Consider the following 20,222-nt stretch of genomic DNA (forward strand, 5'->3'; position numbering starts at 1 on the left):
TGAGGATAGCAAGATTAAGACGCTCTAACTTTCACAACGAGGAAAACAAACTCTTCACCATTCAGCAGCAGGAAGTCCAAGGTCACCCGTATAGACAGATCCTGTGAGGACGGCGACTGAATGCATCGCCAAGGTAACCTCAGTCACAGCCGAGGTCTGTTTACCTCAGGGGCCATCATGGTCCACACACAATGCAGTGTAGAGAATGCACCTGTATAGAGCCTCGGCTGTGTGCGTGGGAGTTGTGCGCGGAGACAGCATGGCCCCCCGGCTGGATTACGCACACGCCACAGTGATTGTCGCATTTAGACACAATCGCCCAATACGTTACTCGAGAGATTGTATTCAGATTCCAAGAATCCAAGGTGAACGCAGGACCAGGCTCACTATACAGTTATATAACTTCATTGTGTGAAACATTTCAAAACATTTATTTTTTTTCTTCTGCTAAAGTTCTGCCGCTGTCAAGGTAGTCTCACTTCTGGAACATTTATCACTTACAGTGAGAGAGAAAAATAAGTCTGCCTGTTCAGCTCAGCTCCATACACTGCAGGGATTAGTAGGAAACTTTATTGAAGCAGCTTGTATTGTTTTGTAAGCAGTAAGGGCCTTTTTCCACTAGCCTGCGATTTGCGATTTGCTTCTGATCGCAAATCGCAGGGTAGATTAAACTAATGGAAACTGCAGCAGCAATTTCCATTAGTGCGATCCGATTGCGATGCGATTTTGGTCAAAGCGCAATCGTTGTCCTGCCGCGTTTTGTATGCGATTGAGCTGGACTATGAGTATAGTAGCTCAATCGCAATCGCAATCGCATGGTGGAAATTGAAACGCGATTGCGATCGCGATCGGAATCGCGATCGCAATCGTGATCGCATTTCATAGTGGAAAAGAGCCCTAAGACAGTTATTCCACAGGGTTCCTAATGGAGGCTGTGATGTGGGAGTGTCTAAGGTTTATGTGAATCAGTGGATTCATCCAGGTGTCTAAAGCAAACCTGAACTCTTGCACAACGCACAATGAAAAGTCTTTATTCCACATATAGGCCCAGTGCACACCAAAAACCTCTAGAGGTTTTTAAAGCAGATTTTCAGAGTGATTCTAGGCATGTTTAGAGACGTTTTCTAAACATGACTAGCGTTTTTTGGAGCGTTTTTGTGTAAAAGATTACAAATATTGTTACAGTAAAATCTGTTACTGAACAGCTTCTGTAACAAAAACGCCTGGAAAACCGCTCTGATCTAGCGGTTTTCCAGAGCGGTTTCCACTTTCCTATGCTTTAACACCGAGGCAGAAACGCCTCAGAAATCTAAAAAATGCTGCAGGACAGCAGTTTGTGTTTGGGGGAAAAATGAACTGCTCTGGTGTGAACCATCCCATTCACTTTCAAGCGGTTTTCCTCTGCAGGAGTTTTTAAAATGCTCCAGAACCGCTCTGGGGTGCACCAGCCCATAGTCGTTGGAAAAAATCCACTGCTAGGTGTTCTATTTCTGTTTAGCCAGATCAAAGCGTCTAATTAGGTAGTTACTATCCGCAGTTGATAAGAATGAATTAGAAGTGTCTAATTGGTACTTAGCAGCAGCAGGGAACTCTGAAGCGGCGGGGCGTGGCCACACTACACCTGCGCAGTAGCATGAACTCGCTTGGGCTTCAGCAAAAACAGCTGAGCCTGAATAGAGTCTGTGCTACCGCACAGAAAGCTGGAGCACAAGCGGTAACCTAGACCCAATCGGACTACTTCCTCTAAAGCTCGAGTGGGTCCATGCTACTGCGCAAGCTTGACTGTTTTACAGAAGGAACAGCGCTGGAACGGCCCAGTGGAGAAGGATGGGGGAATCTTCTGGAGGATCTATAGCACATGTGTTGAACTCCAGGCCTGGAGGGCCAGATCCATGCCAGTGTTTAGGATGGACTGAGAAAGGAATGTGTTCTACCCGATGGACCACACCTTTCCTGATTCAGACACAACAATTCATTTGAGCTGTATCAAAAATGTGTGAGGACCTCGGCCCTCGTAGGACCGGTTTGACATACCTGAGAGGCTTGTCTCTCCCAAGGTGAGTAATCATTTGGGGCAGTTATTTTTCCCCTACAGGTACGCTTTAACAGTGCTCAGTGCTCCATGCAAAGTGAAATCAAGTTCTAAACTTCAGTGTTTTTTTAGGATTTCCATAAATTGTGACAAAGTCCTTTTTTGTCTGTAAAGGGTATGATGTTGTGACTAAACTTTTAGAGCAGAGATGAAATTCTGAATTATTTCCACTTCGAAGTGAGAAAAGAGCTGCTAATGTTTTCACCCAATTACCACTGCAAAGGAGCACACGCGTGTACACACCCACACACATCACTGGCAACACTGGCTGTTCATGCATAGATGTGGCACTCACCACCATGGTCAGGGCCGGATTTACCATAAGGCACTGTAGGCACATGCCTACAGGCGCCTGATGATGGAAAATCGGCTCACTGCCCTCCCTGGACGCCTCCCTCCTGCCTTATAAGAGGTGGCCCTTCAGTCAGGGGCACCACTAGCTACTTAATACTGAGGTTCCTCTGTCTACCTAGTGCTTGGGAACACCTCTAGCTACTTAAAGGGAACCTAAACTGAGAGGGATATGGATGTTTCCTTTTAAACTATACCAGTTGCCTGGCAGTCCTGCTCATCCCTGTGGCTGCAATAGTGGCTGAATCACACACCTGAAACAAGCATGCAGCTAATCCAGTCTGACTTCAGCCAGAGCACCTGATCTGCATGCTTGTTCAGGGGCTGTGGCTAAAAGTATTAGAGACACAGGATCAGCAGGAGAGTCAGGCAACTGGTATTATTTTAAAAGGGAAAATCCATATCCTTCTCAGTTTAGGTTCCCTTTAATATCGAGGGTTCTTCTGGCGATACTAAAGGTGACCATACATGGTACAATCATTTTTTTCCTGATTAGATCATTTAGTCGGATATTCCGTTTTTCCCAAGCATGTCTGATCAGATTTTTCTCTAAAAAACGGGATAATCGTTCGAATTTCTTGATCGAATATTTTCAACTTTCATTCGATTCCATCATTTAGATCGAATAAACGGGAAAATCGTACGTTTTTATTATATCGTGTATGCGCACCATAAGGGGCACCTGTACCTGTAATGGGCAGGGGAAGTAAGTAATGGGCAGGGGAAGTAAGGGAGAAGTGACAGCTGGGGCAGGCAGCACACTTGCATTGTGGTTCGGCTGGGGTTGGTAGGTTCATGGAGGGCGGAGTCTAAGTTGCCAGGACATCTGTGCCTATAGGCTCCTGTGAGGTAACCATGGTGCTGTGCCTTACTTCCTGTACGGACATATAAATGATGTGGTACCTCTCAACTGTCACTTTTTCGCATGGTCAGTCTCTTTCTAGGAACCAAATCCCTCGGTCCCTCTTTCTCCCTCACTTGTCCCTCTTTCAGAAAAGATGTACAGATCTGTGTAAATATATCTATTTTTCTACGAAATAAAGGTTTTCTGACTCAGCTAGGGGTGTGTGGTGTGGAGAAGGGGCTCCTGGAGGGTGTGGCCAGGGTACCTTAAAGCGACCACTAACTAGACACCAATTTGACAGAGGCGCTCACTTCTGCATTTAGGCCCATTGATTTATACTCCTGTTTGCCTGAAGAAGCGGGACCACACCTGCGAAACGCGTTGCACTAAGTGGAGTTTAATAACATTTTTGTATTGATCTATTGTGACTCAATTGAGTTTTATATTTGCGAGGGAGATAACTCCGCCTGAACATCCCCCTCTTTTAGACGGTTTTGAAACGTTTTTATTCTACTCTGGCGCCCCTGTACACCAAGCCTTGCTGGAAAAAAAATTTGCCGACCAATCATTTACGAGCGATTATTGGCATGAAGGACTGGAAATGATCGTTTGGGACCACTAACAGACAGAAGTCTCCTAACCAATCCAATCAGATGAATGAAACCGATCCAATTTTCTGATCAATCCCGTCAATTTTGTGGGCACCTTTAGAGGTATCCATCTATCTTATCTTACAGGGGTGCCCGGGCTAGGGACAAGTTGGGCACTGCATATCGCCAGCAAGTAGTGGGAGGAGTAATAAATGCCGTATGGCAAGACTGCCGCCTAGTGATTTTTCCATGAAAAATGGACAATAACCCCTATTTGACACACACATAATATAGCATTCTTCTGTTCACTATACTAAAGCGGACCTGAACTCAGAACTTTCTCTCTGCTCTAAAAAATAATCAACAGCATAATAAGCTTTAAACAAAAAACATTTCTTTGTTACAGCTGATACAAATCCTGCAATAAATCTGCAATGTGTCTACTTCCTGCTCTCATGGAAGCAGACGTAGGGTTAACATCCTGTGTTTACAAATTAGCCGCTCTGCTGAGATTCCAGAGCTGACAAAGCTGAGAGATCAAATTACAGTTGTGATTAGTCACAGATGAGGGGGAATTAGGCAGGCTACACTCTCTAAATACATACAGGGTGCATTTCTATGTTTTCCTTCCGTCCTGTGCAAGAGTCCACTTTAAGGTCAAGTTTGTACAAGGATATTACATTTTGCATCCATTTTTGTATACAAATTTGTACACGCATCTAGTGTAATTCAACATCATTACATAGGATACAGCTGCAAGAAGTGAAAATCTACAGCAAGCTGTTCAAATTTTTTTTTTCCGGATAAGAGAGGACTACAAAAAAAAAAACAAAAAAAAAAAAAACGCATTCAATGGAAACTATTACATGGACACTGATTTCAAGAGGAACTGTCACTAAAATCTTAAAATTCAAAACACATAGAAATAATAAGTACATTTCTCCCAGAGAAAAATGAGCCATAAATTACTTTTTTTCCTATGTTGCTGTCTCTTACAGTAGGTAGTAGAAACAGGACATTACCGACAGATTTTGGACTAGCCCATCTTCTCATGGAAGGGGGGAGGGGGGGTTCTCAGAGTTTTCTTTATTTTTAAAAGCACTTAGTGAATGGCAGTTGCTCTGTCCAACTGCCAAAATAGTGTGCAGCAAGCAGGGAGGCTGTCCAGCACCATAATCATTTTCAGGGAGGGTCTTTATAAAGAATAAAGGCCATGCTGAGAACCCCCCATTAAGAGATGGACTAGCCCAAAACCTGTCAGTAATGTCAGATTTCTACTACTTACTGTGACAGCAACATAGGAGAAAAGTAATTTATGTCTCATTTTACTCTGGGAGAAATGTACTTCTTATTTGTATGTGTTTTAAAGGGAACCTGTACTGAGTAAAAATATTTAAAATAAACACATGAGGTAACTTCAAATGAACATTACATAGTTACCTTGCCATCAGTTCCTCTCAGAAGCTCAGCATTTTCTTCCGACAACGATCCCTTCCAGTCCTGACATTTTGTGAGAACTGAAATATATCAGTTGCTGTCAGTTACATATCAGTTACTGTTAGTTATAGCTGAGAGGACAACTGATGTGCCAGGTCATGTCCATGTTTCCCTATGGCTCAAGTGGGCGCTGCTACAGTTTAACAGTGTGCTCACCAGAAAGCTGTTATGGGGTAATGGCCATATTCAAAATGGCGGATAGAGAATTCTATTGATCATAGTGGACAAATGGGACACAGGAGAGGAGAAAGAGATGAGGAGTAGACTACACAGGAGGTAAGTATGACCTGTGTATGCTTGTTTATTTGTTATTTAATTTTCAGTTCAGGTTTTCTTTAAATTGTAAGATTTTCGCGACAGTTCCTCTTTCAGCAGTAATGCAGATTATCACAATGCGAATACGCCCTAACTGGAAATGGGTCCTATGTGGCCAGAAAGTGCCAGTTAGAAGATCTCCGCCTCATTACCGCCGCTGTGCAGTCCGAGTGTCGCAGAGTTCAGAGGGGGGTGAAGAGTGCAGCGGCTGTTTCGCCGTCCACGTCAGGCACGCGCTGCATCTCTCCTGACTTTCCGAACTCGCATCCCCTGATTGCAAAATCCTCTGCGGCCTCTGATGAGGCTGCCAAATAATGAAAAAGCAATTACGCCGAAGACGCGCTCGCAGAGCACCACGTTTAACAGATCATCCGGCAATACAAAAAAGGCCCGCCGCAGGAAGAGAAGGCAACACTTACAACATGAAAGGATCTGCTTCTACTTACCATACAAAACTCTGGACCCGGGACAAAAACAGCTCATTAAAAAGGCTTATTGAACATGCAAAAAAAAAGTCTTGTGTTGTTTCAAATTCCTCATTATTTCAGAACCCCCCCCCCCTTCTTTTCCCCCAATTCAATTAAGAATTTGCCTCTGAACTAAAACCTACGGTGTTCTCCCCAGAATTTTTTTCCAGTCGGGTGGCATGAAAAAGAAGCTGGGTGGGGCGAGATGAGAATGCAGGGCTGGCGCTTCTCTGCACAACTCTGCTTACGGCATAGGAGGAGGTGAGCCGATGACAGCCGGGTGCTCACAAAAACTAGCCGGGTGGAGCACCCAGCTAAAAGGGCCTGGAGAGAACACGGACCTATTTCCATCTGAACCCTCCTGTAGTTCTGAATGGCGTGGGTCAGCAGTCACTGCCCTGGCAGCCTCCAGGTCGCTGGGGACGGTCCCTGAGCGGACAATCATTCCAACTTGCATGCAGAGTTCATGTAAAACGAGTGCAGCTTGAAATAGGGACGAAAATTTTAAGCAGGAAGTGAAAGATTGATTCAGGCTACAAATCACTTACATGCAAGTTGAAGTGAATTGCATCTTACTGACCATCTCTGCCGGCCACACCAGGTCACTAAAGGGTCAGCTATAAAACTTCAAGTGGACTTGATCTCTTGCACAGGACAGAAGGAAAAGCTAGAGAAATGCCCCCTGTGTGTATTTAGAGAGTTTAGCCTGTCTTATTCCCCCTCATCTGTGACTAATCACAAGTGTAATTTGATCTCTCAGCCGTATCAGCTGACTAATTTGTAAATGCAGCATGTTAACCCTATGCCTGCTTCTATGAAAGCAGGAAGTAGACACAGCGCAGATTTATTGCAGGTTATGTATTAACGGTTATTATGCTGTTGCTTATCTTTTAGAGCAGAGGTTGTTCTGAGTTCAGGTCCGCTTTAAAGAACACCAGAAGTGAAAGGTATATGGAGGCTGCCATATTTATTTCCTTTTAAAGAGAGTCTGAAGCGAGAATAAATCTCGCTTCAGACCTCATAGTTAGCAGGAGCATGTGTGCCCCTGCTAAACCGCTGCTATCCCGCGGCTTAACGGGGGTCCCTGATCCCCCAAATCCCCTCCGTAATGCGGGGGAGCGCTTCCTGGTTGGGGTAGGGCTAACCGCCACAGCCCTGCCCCACGCGCGTCTGTCAGCGCGCATCTCCGCCTCTCCCCGCCCCTCTCAGTCTTCCTTCACTGAGAGGGGCGGGGGAGAGGCGGCGATGCGTCGCTGATAGACGCGACTGGAGGCGGGGCTGCAGCCGTTAGCCCTGCCTCCAGGAAGAGGAAATATACGACCCATTTTACGACCAACTATTGCGGGGGGGGGGGGTTGGGGTAAAGGACTCCCATTTAGCGGCGCGATAGCGGCGATTTAGCAGGGGCACACATGCCCCTGCTAACTATGAGCTCTGAAGCGAGATTTATTCTCGCTTCAGAGTCTCTTTAAGCAATACCAGTTACCTGGCTGTCCTGCTGATTCTCTCTCTCTAATACTTTTAGCCATAGATCCGGAACAAGCATGCAGATCAGAGAGGTTTCTGACAGACATCTTGGTTGGATTAGCTGCATGCTTGTTCCAGGCGTGTGATTCAGACACGCCTGGAACCAAATAGATCAGCAGGACTGCCAGGCAACTAGTATCATTTGAAAGGAAATATGGCAGCCCCCATATCTCTCTCAATTCAATTGTCCTCTCAAGTGGTCTGAAACGGACATAACATTCAGTAAAAATGTGTTTCCAACTTTTTATCACTCAGCATCATATTTGCTTTTGTGCACACGTAATATACAAATTACAAGTTTCCAAAGTGTAGTTTTTCTTGCCCTGAATCCTGCCATTTGCATTTTATTCTTTTTATATTATAACTGCTTTTTATTATATATGAAAATCTTCTAATGAGCTATTCTGAACTCTGTGTGTGCCTGAAGCAGAGACAGCTTCTCAGAGAGTGTTTACATTCCAGTGTTGATACATTTGTGTTTACAAAGTAAAAAGGATACATTTATCTCCAGTTTGGATGCGGATTTGAAGCTGAATAGCAGGACAAAGTGCTGTGTTTAACCATTTCAGTGATGTTCTGCTAGAATTTTTCTCTGGGATAGTAGCTTTAAAGCTGTAAGGAATCATTTAGAGCAAAGTTGAAATGCTGACTTTCAGACTACTTTAAAATATGCAGCTCAGTACTGAGTATGTTAATAAATGAAAAAAAAGTCCTGCATTCTACCACAGGAAACTATACATGTCTTTTTTGCCTGAGGTTAGCTCGCTGAAAGATGTTTTAGAAGCCTTGAAGAGCGAGAAATGAATGTAAATAATATGCTGTAAAAGAGACAGAATGTGTCCCATCTGAGCGGTAGGCACTGGGGTGGGGGTGGGGGATTGGTCTTCGCAGGAATCCTGCAGCAGGGATCAGGAACTCGCATGCAGCGCCGTGTACAGTGACTCATGTTTCCGAAACCTGGCAATCGAAAGCTGAAAGATCTGGGTAATTGAGGAAGTTCAGGAGTGGCTGTATTTGTTCCAGCTGCATATATATTAACCCTTAGGACCACAGCTGCGTCCTCCCATCAGGCAGCTACCACTGGCCGAGACTCCACCTCGACGCAGAGAAACTCACTCTCAAAGGACAGGAAGTTCTGTTACAAGATCGCGTGAAGGTGAATGGGTGCCACACAAGTTCTTCCGCTATTTAAAATGGCAAACCAGGGGTTAAAAAAATACACACTTACCTAGAGAGTGGGAAGCCTCTGGATCCTGTGAATTGCTTCACATGCTGTCCTCTGGACCTTTGCTACTGCTCACGGACGCCTCTGAATACATCCAACACAAGCGGGCCCGTGCTTCTCTCCAGGTTCATGCATGGCCTTGCTGCGCTTGCGCGAGTATGGCAGCGCCTGCACAGTAAGCTGGACCTGCTCGTGCAAGTGCGGCTCTATGTTACTGCATTTGTGCGTGAAGAGGAGCGCAGGCCGGCCCTTCCGGTGGCTCCCCGCGAGCAGGGCATGGGAAAGTCAGCATTTCTACTTTGCTCTAAAAGATTCCTCGCAGCTTGAAAGTTACTATCCCAGAATTATTTTTTAGCAGAAAATCACTGAAATGGTTAAACAAAGCACTTTGTCCTGCTATTCAGCTTCCAATCCGCATCCAAACTGGAGATAACAGTATCTTTGTTTGCATTCCAATGTTGATACATGTGTGTAAACACAGTGTAACAAGTGAAAAGGAGCTCTATGTGAAGCTCTCTGCGCTTCAAGCACACAAACAACTCAGAACAGCTAATTAGAAGATGTTAATATATAATAAAAAGTAGTTTGAATAAAATTAAATGGCAGCTTTCAGGGCAAGATAAACTACACTTTGGAAACTTGTAATTTGTAAACAGACAATATTACTTATGCACAAAAGCAAATATGGTAACTGTATGAGTAATACAAAGTAGGAAAACACATTTTATTGAATGTTATGTCGGAGTTTCAGACCACTTTAATGCGTTGGTGTGCGTTAGTACGTGTTTTTTCCATAGCAGTGCATTGTGAAAAAGCTTTCATTTAAAACGCGTTAAGTGGAAACATGGACATTATTTTGAAAAATCAGTTTTCTTTCAGTTATAACTGAGAGCAACTGGTTAAGAGTAAAAGGGGCCTTAACCTCCCTGGCGGTTTATTTATTTTGCCAGGGAGGCTGCGGGAGGGTTTTTTTTAAATTAAAAAAAAAATATTTCATGCAGCCAACTGAAAGTTGGCTGCATGAAAGCCCACTAGAGGGCGCTCCGGAAGCGTACTTTCGATCGCCTCCGGCAATCGAAAGTAACAAGATAGGCCGCAATGAGCGGCCTATCTTGTTTCGCTTTCCTCGTCGCCATGGCGACGAGCGGAGTGACGTCATGGACGTCAGTCGACGTCCTGACGTCAGAGCCGCCCGATCCAGCCCCTAGCGCCGGCCGGAACTGTTTGTTCCGGCTGCGCTGGGCTCGGGCGGCTGGGGGGACCCTCTTTCGCCGCTGCACGCGGCGGATCGCCGCGGAGCGGCGGCGATCGGGCAGCACACGCGGCTGGCAAAGTGCCGGCTGCGTGTGCTGCTTTTTACAGAATTGGAATCGGCCCAGCAGGGCCTGAGCGGCGACCTCCGGCGGCATACCCCGAGCTCAGCTCGGGATTACCGCCAAGGAGGTTAAAGGGCCAGTATCGCGAAAATCATACAATTTTAAATAAATGTAAACACATACACATAAGAAGTACATTTCTTCCAAAATAAAATGAGCCATACATTATTTTTCTCCTATGCTGCTGTCACTTACCGTAAGTAGTAGAAATCTAATAGAACCAACAGGATAAGGACTAGCCCATTTCCTCATCGGGAATTCTCATGGTTTTGTTTATTTTCAAAAGCACTTAGTGAATGGCAGTTGCTCTGTCCAGACATCAAACAAATGACAGCGCTCATAGGCTGCAACTGAATTGTAGACCAACAGAGGCACGCAGAGCCCCACAAGGGCTAAATACATGCCTTGAATGCAAATCAGATGCAAATCATGTACTAGTCCTAATCTATAATTTGAATGCAAATTGAAGCACATGGATGCAGCTAGCCATAGGTATACTTACAGGAGTTTTGTAAAGCAGGAGACATTGGCAGCGCTTCCAAACAGAGGCTGCACATGAATTGACTACCTGCAAGTTGTTTGAATGCAAGTTGTGTATTTTAGTCCACATTGTGGAGCTCTGCACATCTATTGCAGGTAGTCAATTCGGGTGCAGCCTCTGTTTGGAAGCGCTGCCAATGTCTCCTGCTTTACAGTTGGTCTGTCCAGCTGCCAAAAAAAGTGTACACTGAGAAGGGAGGCTGGTTAGCATCTTTGTATAAATTCTTTTCAGGGGGTATCTTTATAAAGAATAAAGGCCATGCTGAGAATACCCTATGGAGAGATGGACTAGCCCAAAACCTGTTGGTAATGTCAGATTTCTACTACCTACTGTAAGTGACATCAACATAGGAGAAAAGTAATTTATAGCTCATTTTACTCTGGAAGAAATGTACTTATTTGTGTGTTTACATGTATTTTACAATTCTTTCGCGACAGAGGTCCTTTAACCACTTCCCGACCGCCCCCAGCCGATGGGCGGCGGCAAAGTCCAGGCCCAAACGACCGCAATGCGCCCATCGGCGGGGGCGGCTGCGGGAGTGGCTATGCGGCGATCGCATCATTCGTGACGCGATCAGCCGCCAGGGACTGGCTCCGCCCCCCGTTCGCTGTAGCCCGCCGGCCGTAATGTATACAAAGCCTATTATACTGGCTGCCTCCTGCCCTGGTGGTCCCAGTGTCCGAGGGACCACCAGGGCAGGCTGCAGCCACCCTAGTCTGCACCCAAGCACACTGATTTCCCCCCCCCCCTGCCCCCTGATCGCCCACAGCACCCCTCAGACCCCCCCCTGCCCACCCCCCAGACCACTGTTTGCACCCAGTCACCCCCCTAATCACCCATCAATCACTCCCTGTCACTATCTGTCACCGCTATTTTTTTTTTTTTAGTCCCTAATCTGCCCCCTACTCCCTCCTGATCACCCCCCCCCCACCCCTCAGATTCTCCCCAGACACCCCCCCCCCCCCGTGTACTGTATGCATCTATCCCCCCTGATCACCTGTCAATCACCCATCAATCACCCGTCAATCACCCCCTGTCACTGCCACCCATCAATCAGCCCCTAACCTGCCCCTTGCGGGCAATCTGATCACCCACCCACACCAATAGATCGCCCGCAGATCCGACATCAGATCACCTCCCAAGTGCAGTGTTTACATCTCTTCTCTCCTCTAAACACCCACTAATTACCCATCAATCACCCATCAATCACCCCCTATCACCACCTGTCACTGTTACCCATCAGATTAGACCCTAATCTGCCCCTTGCGGGCACCCAATCACCCGCCCACACACTCAGATTGCCCTCAGACCCCCCCCTTATCAATTCGCCAGTGCAATATTTACATCTGTTATTCCCTGTAATAACCCACTGATCACCTGTCAATCACCTATCAATCACCCATCAATCACCCCCTGTCACTGCCACCCATCAATCACCCCCTGTCACTGCCACCCATCAATCAGCCCCTAACCTGCCCCTTGCGGGCAATCTGATCACCCACCCACACCAATAGATCGCCCGCAGATCCGACATCAGATCACCTCCCAAGTGCAGTGTTTACATCTCTTCTCTCCTCTAAACACCCATCAATCACCCAATTAATCACCCCCTATCACCACCTGTCACTGTTACCCATCAGATTAGACCCTAATCTGCCCCTTGCGGGCACCCAATCACCCGCCCACACCTCAGAACACCCTCAGACCCCAGCCCTGATCACCTCGCTAGTGCATTGCTTGCATCTATTTCCCCCCTCTAATCACACCTTGAGACACCCATCAATCACCTCCTGTCACCCCCTAGCACACCTACCCATCAGATCAGGCCCTAATTTGCCCCGTGTGGGCTCCTGATCACTCGGCCAAACCCTCAGACCCCCTTCCGATCACCTCCCCAGTGCATTGATTGCATCTATTTTCCCCTCTAACCGCCCCCTGAGACACCCATCAATCACCTCCTGTCACCCCCCTAGCACTCCTATCCATCAGATCAGGCCCAAAACATCCTGTCATCTAAGAGGCCACCCTGCTTATGACCGGTTCCACAAAATTTGCCCCCTCATAGACCACCTGTCATCAAAATTTGCAGATGCTTATACCCCTGAACAGTCATTTTGAGAAATTTGGTTTCCAGACTACTCACAGTTTTGGGCCCGTAAAATGCCAGGGCAGTATAGGAACCCCACAAGTGACCCCATTTTAAAAAGAAGACACCCCAAGGTATTCTGTTAGGTGTATGATGAGTTCATAGAAGATTTTATTTTTTGTCAAAAGTTAGCGGAAATTGGATTTTTATTGTTTTTTTCACAAAGTGTCATTTTTCACTAACTTGTGACAAAAAATAAAATCTTCTATGAACTCACCACACCCCTAACGGAATACCTTGGGGTGTATTCTTTCTAAAATGGGGTCACTTGTGGGGTTCCTATACTGCCCTGGCATTTTAGGGGCCCTAAACCGTGAGCAGTAGTCTAGAATCCAAATGCCTCAAAATGACCTGTGAATAGGACGTTGGACCCCTTAGCGCACCTAGGCTGCAAAAAAGTGTCACACATGTGGTATCGCCGTACTCGCCGTAATCTCTCTGTAAATGGACAATTGTGTGTAAAAAAAAAAATCAAACAATTGTCATTTACAGAGATATTTCTCCCACCCAGCATGGTTATATGTAAAAATACACCACAAAACACATTATACTACTACTTCTGAGTACGGCGATACCACGTGTGACACTTTTTTGCAGCCTAACTGTGCTAAGGGGCCCAAAGTCCAATGAGTACCTTTAGGATTTCACAGGTCATTTTGAGACATTTGGGTTCAAGACTACTCCTCACGGTTTAGGGCCCCTAAAATGCCAGGGCAGTATAGGAACCCCACAAGTGACCCCATTGTAGAAAGAAGACACCCCAAGGTATTCTGTTAGGTGTATGATGAGTTCATAGAAGATTTTATTTTTTGTCACAAGTTAGCGGAAAATGACACTTTGTGAAAAAAAAACAATTAAAATCAATTTCCGCTAACTTGTGACAAAAAAAAAAAATTCTTCTATGAACTCACCATCCTCCTAACGGAATACCTTGGGGTGTCTTCTTTCTAAAATGGGGTAATTTGTGGGGTTCCTATACTGCCCTGGCATTTTAGGGAACCTAAACCGTGAGGAGTAGTCTTGAAACGAAATTTCTCAAAATGACCTGTGAAATCCTAAAGGTACTCATTGAACTTTGGGCCCCTCAGCGCAGCTAGGGTGCAAAAAAGTGCCACACATGTGTGTCCGTTCTCAGGAGAAGTAGTATAATGTGTTTTGGGGTGTATTTTTCCACATACCCATGCTGAGTGGGAGAAATATCTCTATAAATAGACAATTGTGTGTAAAAAAAAAATAAAACAATTGTCATTTACGGAGATATTTCTCCCACCCAGCATGGGTATGTGTAAAAATACACCCCAAAACACATTATACTACTTCTCCTGAGTACGGCAATACCACATGTGTGGCACTTTTTTGCAGCCTAACTGCGCTAAGGGGCCCAAAGTCCAATGAGCATCTTTAGGCTTTACAGGGGTGCTTACAATTAGGCACCCCCCAAAATGCCAAGACAGTGAACACACCCCACAAATGACCCCATTTTGGAAAGTAGACACTTCAAGGTATTCAGAGAGGAGCATAGTGAGTCCGTGGCAGATTTCTTTTTTTTTTTGTCGCAAGTTAGAAGAAATGGAAACTTTTTTTGTCACAAAGCGTCATTTTCCGCTAACTTGTGACAAAAAATAAAATCTTCAATGAACTCACCATGCCTCTCACTGAATACTTTGGGATGTCTTCTTTCCAAAATGGGGTCCTTTGGGGGGTATTTGTACTATCCTGGAATTTTAGCCCCTCATGAAACCTGACAGGTGCGCAGAAAAGTCAGAGATGCTTGAAAATTGGAAAAATCACTTTTGGCACCATAGTCTGTAAACGCTATAACTTTTACCCAATCCAATAAATATACACTGAATGTTTGACAATGTAGCAGAATAACTTTTGCGCTCAAATGTATAGGAAATTTTACTTTATTTGAAAAATGTCAGCACAGCAAGTTAAAGTCATTTTTTTGACAAAATTCATGTCTTTTTTGATGAATATAATAAAAAGTAAAACTCGCAGCAGCAATCAAATAGCACCAAAAGAAAGCTGTATTAGTGACAAGAAAAGGAGGTAAAATTCCTTTAGGTGGTAGGTTGTATGACCGAGCAATAAACCGTGAAAGCTGCAGTGGTCTGAATGGAGAAAAAGGCTCTGGTCCTTAAGGGGCGAAAAGACTGTGGTCCTCAAGTGGTTAAAGCTGAATTATTGCAAATACTTTTTGTTTTGGGCAAACTACACTGAGCTCTATTTCAGTAAGTATGTGTTTTTATTTACCCATGGTTCCCCTTGAGTTAGCTTTAAATTAATTGAAATGAAAAAAACCCTGACCGTTAGTTCAAATTGTATTTATCTTTGCAACCATGGCAACCATAGTCTGCTTAGAGTACAGTCGCCAAGACAGCGTCCGGAAGCTCCTGTCTTGAAGCTCTTCGCAGAACAGATGCCTTTGCCATTCATCATTTCTACACCAAAGCTAATCCACTGACTGGCAGCAAACTGACACGTTCAGTTGTCCTTGTGATTTTGCGGGGAGTTTCCGGGGCTCGGCAATTGTTTATTTTGGTCGGGTTTTCAGTGTACAATTTTTTGTGTTTATTTGCGACTTTTTTGGGACTGTGACAATACACATTCAAATTAAAAAGCCTGAAGGACGACCATTTTTTTTTTAAAGAGTGGGGGAAGGGCCAATGTAACATGGACGAATGCGAAAAATCTGAGATTCCCAAGCAAGTAATTGACTTGAATGACTGGTGCAGTGGGTGGCACAAGATTTGGCATACATATAAAGTCGGCGCAGGACACAGCCGGTATATGGCTGATCCTGCTTCTGCACAAGACCCAGCCGTATTAATTACTATTCCCCCTCCAGGCCGCCATGGATAGTGGGGGAATTATTGTGTTTTTTAAGTAACTTCTGCTTCATCTTCTGACGGAGCCGACGTTACTCACTGAGCGCGCTATAGAAGTAATTCCCTTTATAGTCTATGGCTGCGTCCAAATGTTCCTGCGCTGAAAAGGACTGCTCCACAAGATTTGCTGCACGGCACAAAACTTTCACAAACCAAATAAGTGTGTGCCCGGCCTTTCTGTTAGAAGCAATGCAAAGAACCAAGTTTTAATAAGCCAAAGTAATGTTTGCGTTGATTGCTGACATATACAAAAGTAAAATGCCACCGGTGTACCCCCAAAGGCAAGTTTACCCCCAAACTTCATCTGTGGCCACAGACGTTGGAGAGCACTGCTTTTCATCAAGACAGGCCGAAATTCAACGGGCCAAGCCCCATGGTCTCCTCCCGGCATCAGTGGCAGGGGGCGGGTTCAGACCTTGTAAGTCCCTGCAGCCGCCGCGTATCCCAATCTCCCCCACCGTACGTTGGGAACAATTAAAGTGAACCAGAGACTAAGCACCCTCATGTATTTTACCATATATATCAGTGGGAACATTAGAAAAAACACCTACCCTGCTCTCTGTTTCATCCTTCACTGCTCAGCCTGCTTGTTAGCAGCCCTGATAAAATATCCGACTGAGCATTCAGTCTGGCTTTGCTCAGGAATCATTATAGCTGAGTCTGTCTTCTCTGATGTCTTTTCAAACCCAAGCCTGCCACCTGCTGGCTCTGCTTTCCTGTTCTGTATATTGAAAGCTTCACAGAGAGCAGTGATGAGATGGGAGGAGCTGCTAATATAAGGGTATATTGAAAAACTTTTTTTTTTTTTTTAACCACCTAGCCCACAGGTCAGTAGATATACGTCCTCTGGGACTTCATCTAAGCCACAGGTCAGTAGATGTACTGACCTGTATTGAAGCAGTGCTGTGCAGGATTGGGCTTGCTCCTGTGCACATTTCTGGCACTATCTGATGCAGCACTAATTGGTGAACGGGAATATAAGTTTCCTGAGCTAATGAGATTGATTTGTACTATTAAAAATACTGTTATTTTATCATTTCATAGTAAAAAACACACTCTGTATCATTATTTCAGAATCAAATCTCTTCACCATAAATTGTGACCGGAACATAATCTAAGTTTTGTGATAAGCAGTAAGAATAGCCAAACAAAATGTATTTTTATCTACAGTAGCACTTTTTATTTTCAAACTGGAATTGGTAAAACTGAGAAATACATGTTTTTTCTATTTTTTTCTTTGTTTTCCCATTAAAATTCATAGAAAACAAAATTGTTTGAGGGAAAAAAAATGGCACACAATGAAAGCCTAGTTTGTCTTGAAAAAAAACAATATACATTTCATTTTTGTGTCATAAGTAGGGATAAAGTTTTTCTGATTAAATAGAGACATAGCTAAAAACTGTAAAAACTGCTCTGGTCAATACGTTGAAAACAAGGTCTGGATGCGAAGTGGTTAAATCTATATTTGTTAGTCATAAGAGGTTTTTAGAAATGGTGATTTCATTTTGCAACAATGCTCAGTGTGGGATTTTATCAGGGCTGATTAGAAGCAAGCTGAACAGTTAAAAATGAAACAGACAGCAGGGTAGGTGTTTTCTCTAATGTTCCCACTGATATATATGGTAAAATACATGAAGGAGCTTCGTCTCTGGTTTCCTTTAAGTGCTGGGGTAACAGGGGTGAGCAGGAAACTGAATTGGAACGAGTTAGGCTTCATTTCCACTAGAAGCACGGGACACGAAAGTGAATTTTCGGATACGAAATTCCCATGCATATGCGATATAGACTATGTGTGTATGCAAATTTTGAATGCAAATTCCCATGCTTTGATGCGCTTTTTACAAAGAAGGTCCTATCAATAATATTATTCACGTATGCAAAAACGAGCACAAAAAAACGAAAAACCACATTGCACATTATTTTCTTGCATATGACGGCCAAAATTCTGCAAAATGGTTGCAGTTTTTTTTCCCCCTGGATACAATTTTAAAATCTAATGGAAACAGGCCCTTAAAGCAGACTTGAACTCAGAACTTCCTCTCTGTTCTAAAAGATAGAAAAATCTAAAAGAGCAGCAGAATAACCTTTAAAAAAAAAACACGTCTTTGCTACAGCTGATACAAATCCTGCAATAAATCTATCTAAACTCTCCAAATACATACAGGGTGCATTTTCTCAAATGCACCCTGCTGTGACCAGGCCACTTTTTTTCAATTCCGGCCACTGCAGATTTAACAGCTTGCTGCAGGGCCATTAATAATTTATACAGGTGTTTTTTTTTTTTTTTTTATAAAATTAGCTATTTTTTGTTATATTTAAAAACATTTTTTTTGTGTGTTCTACTTCTGCAGTTTGCCATCCACGGAAAGAGCAGGCAGAGAAGGACAGCTGTAATTAGCAGTAGCAATGAGAAAACAAAAGCTTTCATCAGCAGGGGTGGGTAGATAGAACACTGTACTTCAAACAGTTTAGAGAGTCACACTTGATTACATTCACACCTTCTCAATGGCAGCTCCAACAGCTATTAGCAACCAGGACAAACTGCAGAAAAAGGAAGCTGCTTGGTTCCTCTTCAATAAAACGTCGATGCGCGCACACATATCACACGGGTACGCAAACACACACAACAAAAATCAACAACAAGAGACAATAGTGAGAATGTCCCCTCGCATTCCGCCAACCTATCACCTACATTCCATTTGGCACCTGTCAGCAGCAGACACAGGCTGGCTGCCTCCCCCTCACCCAAACAGCGGAGAGCGAGCGGCCTGCGCGAGGGAGCCTGACAATGGAAGGAAGAGGGTGTAGGAGGGAGTTTCACACTAGTGACCCCAGCATTGTTTCCAGTCCTGGAAGAAAAGCTTCCTCCAGACAAGCACTGACCAGCGGTGCTGCCGTCCCCGCCAGGAGTCAGGCCGTGTCACTCTGTTCTCCAGCGCGCAGTCACAGGAGCGCCGAGCCATTCACCAGTACCTGCTGCTGATCACGTACGCTCGGGAACGCCGCCGCATGCGAGGAAACCAGGACAAAGCGGGCTGCTTCAGGTCTGAGGGAACTTCATTCAAATGGTGGAAGCTCATAACCTCTCCACGAGGGGTCAACAGTTATTTCTCAGGCTAAAAATGAAATAAACAATTCCCTGTAAACGTGTTACTTTCCTACGTTTGTCTGGTGAAGCGCACTTAAAGAGACACTGAAGCGGAAAAAAAATATATGATATAATGAATTGGTTGTGTACTATGAATAATTACTAGAAGATTAGCAGCAAAGAAAATATTCTCATACTTTTATTTTCAGGTATATAGTGATTTTTTCTAACATTGCATCATTCTATAATATGTGCAGAATACACAACACTCAACATTCAAAATGATTCTTTCAGAGCAGTCTGTGAACTAATGACCTCTCCTCTGGCAGAGAAAAAGTAAATAGTCCAGGAACAGTTGAAATAATAAAAGTCAGATAACAGCCCTCTCCATGACTAACTTAGCCGGAGAGCTTAATGGCTAGTTTGCATAGAGATAACAACTGGAGTTTCTCAACTCTTCCTGTACTGGAAACAATTACACTGATGTATCTGATCTTAAGCAGGCCATACACTGGCTCGATTCCCGGCCGTTTCGACAGCAGATTCGATCCTGGGATCGAATCTGCTGCCAATCGTTCGCGATAAACGCAGCCGCCGATCCGATTTCCTCCCGAAATCAGATTGGTCCGTCGGTCGCGCCGTGCGGGAAATTACCCTCGATCGCCCGCGGGTAAAGTGCGCGTCGCTAGCGGCGGCCGATCCGATCAAGTATACATTACCTGAGGCTGGCTCCCGGGCGTCTTCTCCGCACTGCACGGCTCTGTTCCGGCTCCATCCATCCCGGCGCTTCCTGCGTCACTGCAGTGACCAGGAAGTTCAAATAGAGGGCGCTCTATTTGGAGCAGCTCAGCAGATGGTGAATCGGTTTCAGGCTGAAATCGATTCACAATCTGTTTGCAGTAAAGGCAGCCATATGATCCCTCTCTGATCAGATTCGATCAGATAGGGATCTGTCAGCTGGTCGATCTAATGGCACATCGACCAGTGTATGGGCACCTTTAATGTTTTATTTCTTAGCTGTGCTACACATACAAATCATAATATCATCATTTTTTTTTCGCTTCAGTGTCTCTTTAAAGGGAACCCGAGGTCAGAGACATTTGGAGGCTGGCTTATTTATTTCCTTTTATACAATGCAGGTTGCCTGGCTGTCCTGCTGATCCACTGCCTCTAATACTCTTAGCCACAGACCCTGAACAAGCATATGTAGATTACGTTTCTGACTGAAGTCAGACTGGATTAGCCACATGGTTGTTTCAGGTGTGTAATTCA

General features: G+C 44.7%; 1 protein-coding gene across 1 annotated transcript in view; it reads right to left on the reverse strand.

Annotated features, from left to right (window-relative positions):
- The window catches only part of CTIF (cap binding complex dependent translation initiation factor), a 258,156-nt gene that overhangs the window by 124,690 nt on the left and 113,244 nt on the right, over window positions 1-20,222 (reverse strand). The gene's annotated exons all lie outside the window — the stretch shown is intronic.

The sequence above is a fragment of the Hyperolius riggenbachi genome, chromosome 1 (assembly GCF_040937935.1).
Source record: "Hyperolius riggenbachi isolate aHypRig1 chromosome 1, aHypRig1.pri, whole genome shotgun sequence".
NCBI classification, from domain to species: Eukaryota; Metazoa; Chordata; class Amphibia; order Anura; family Hyperoliidae; genus Hyperolius; species Hyperolius riggenbachi.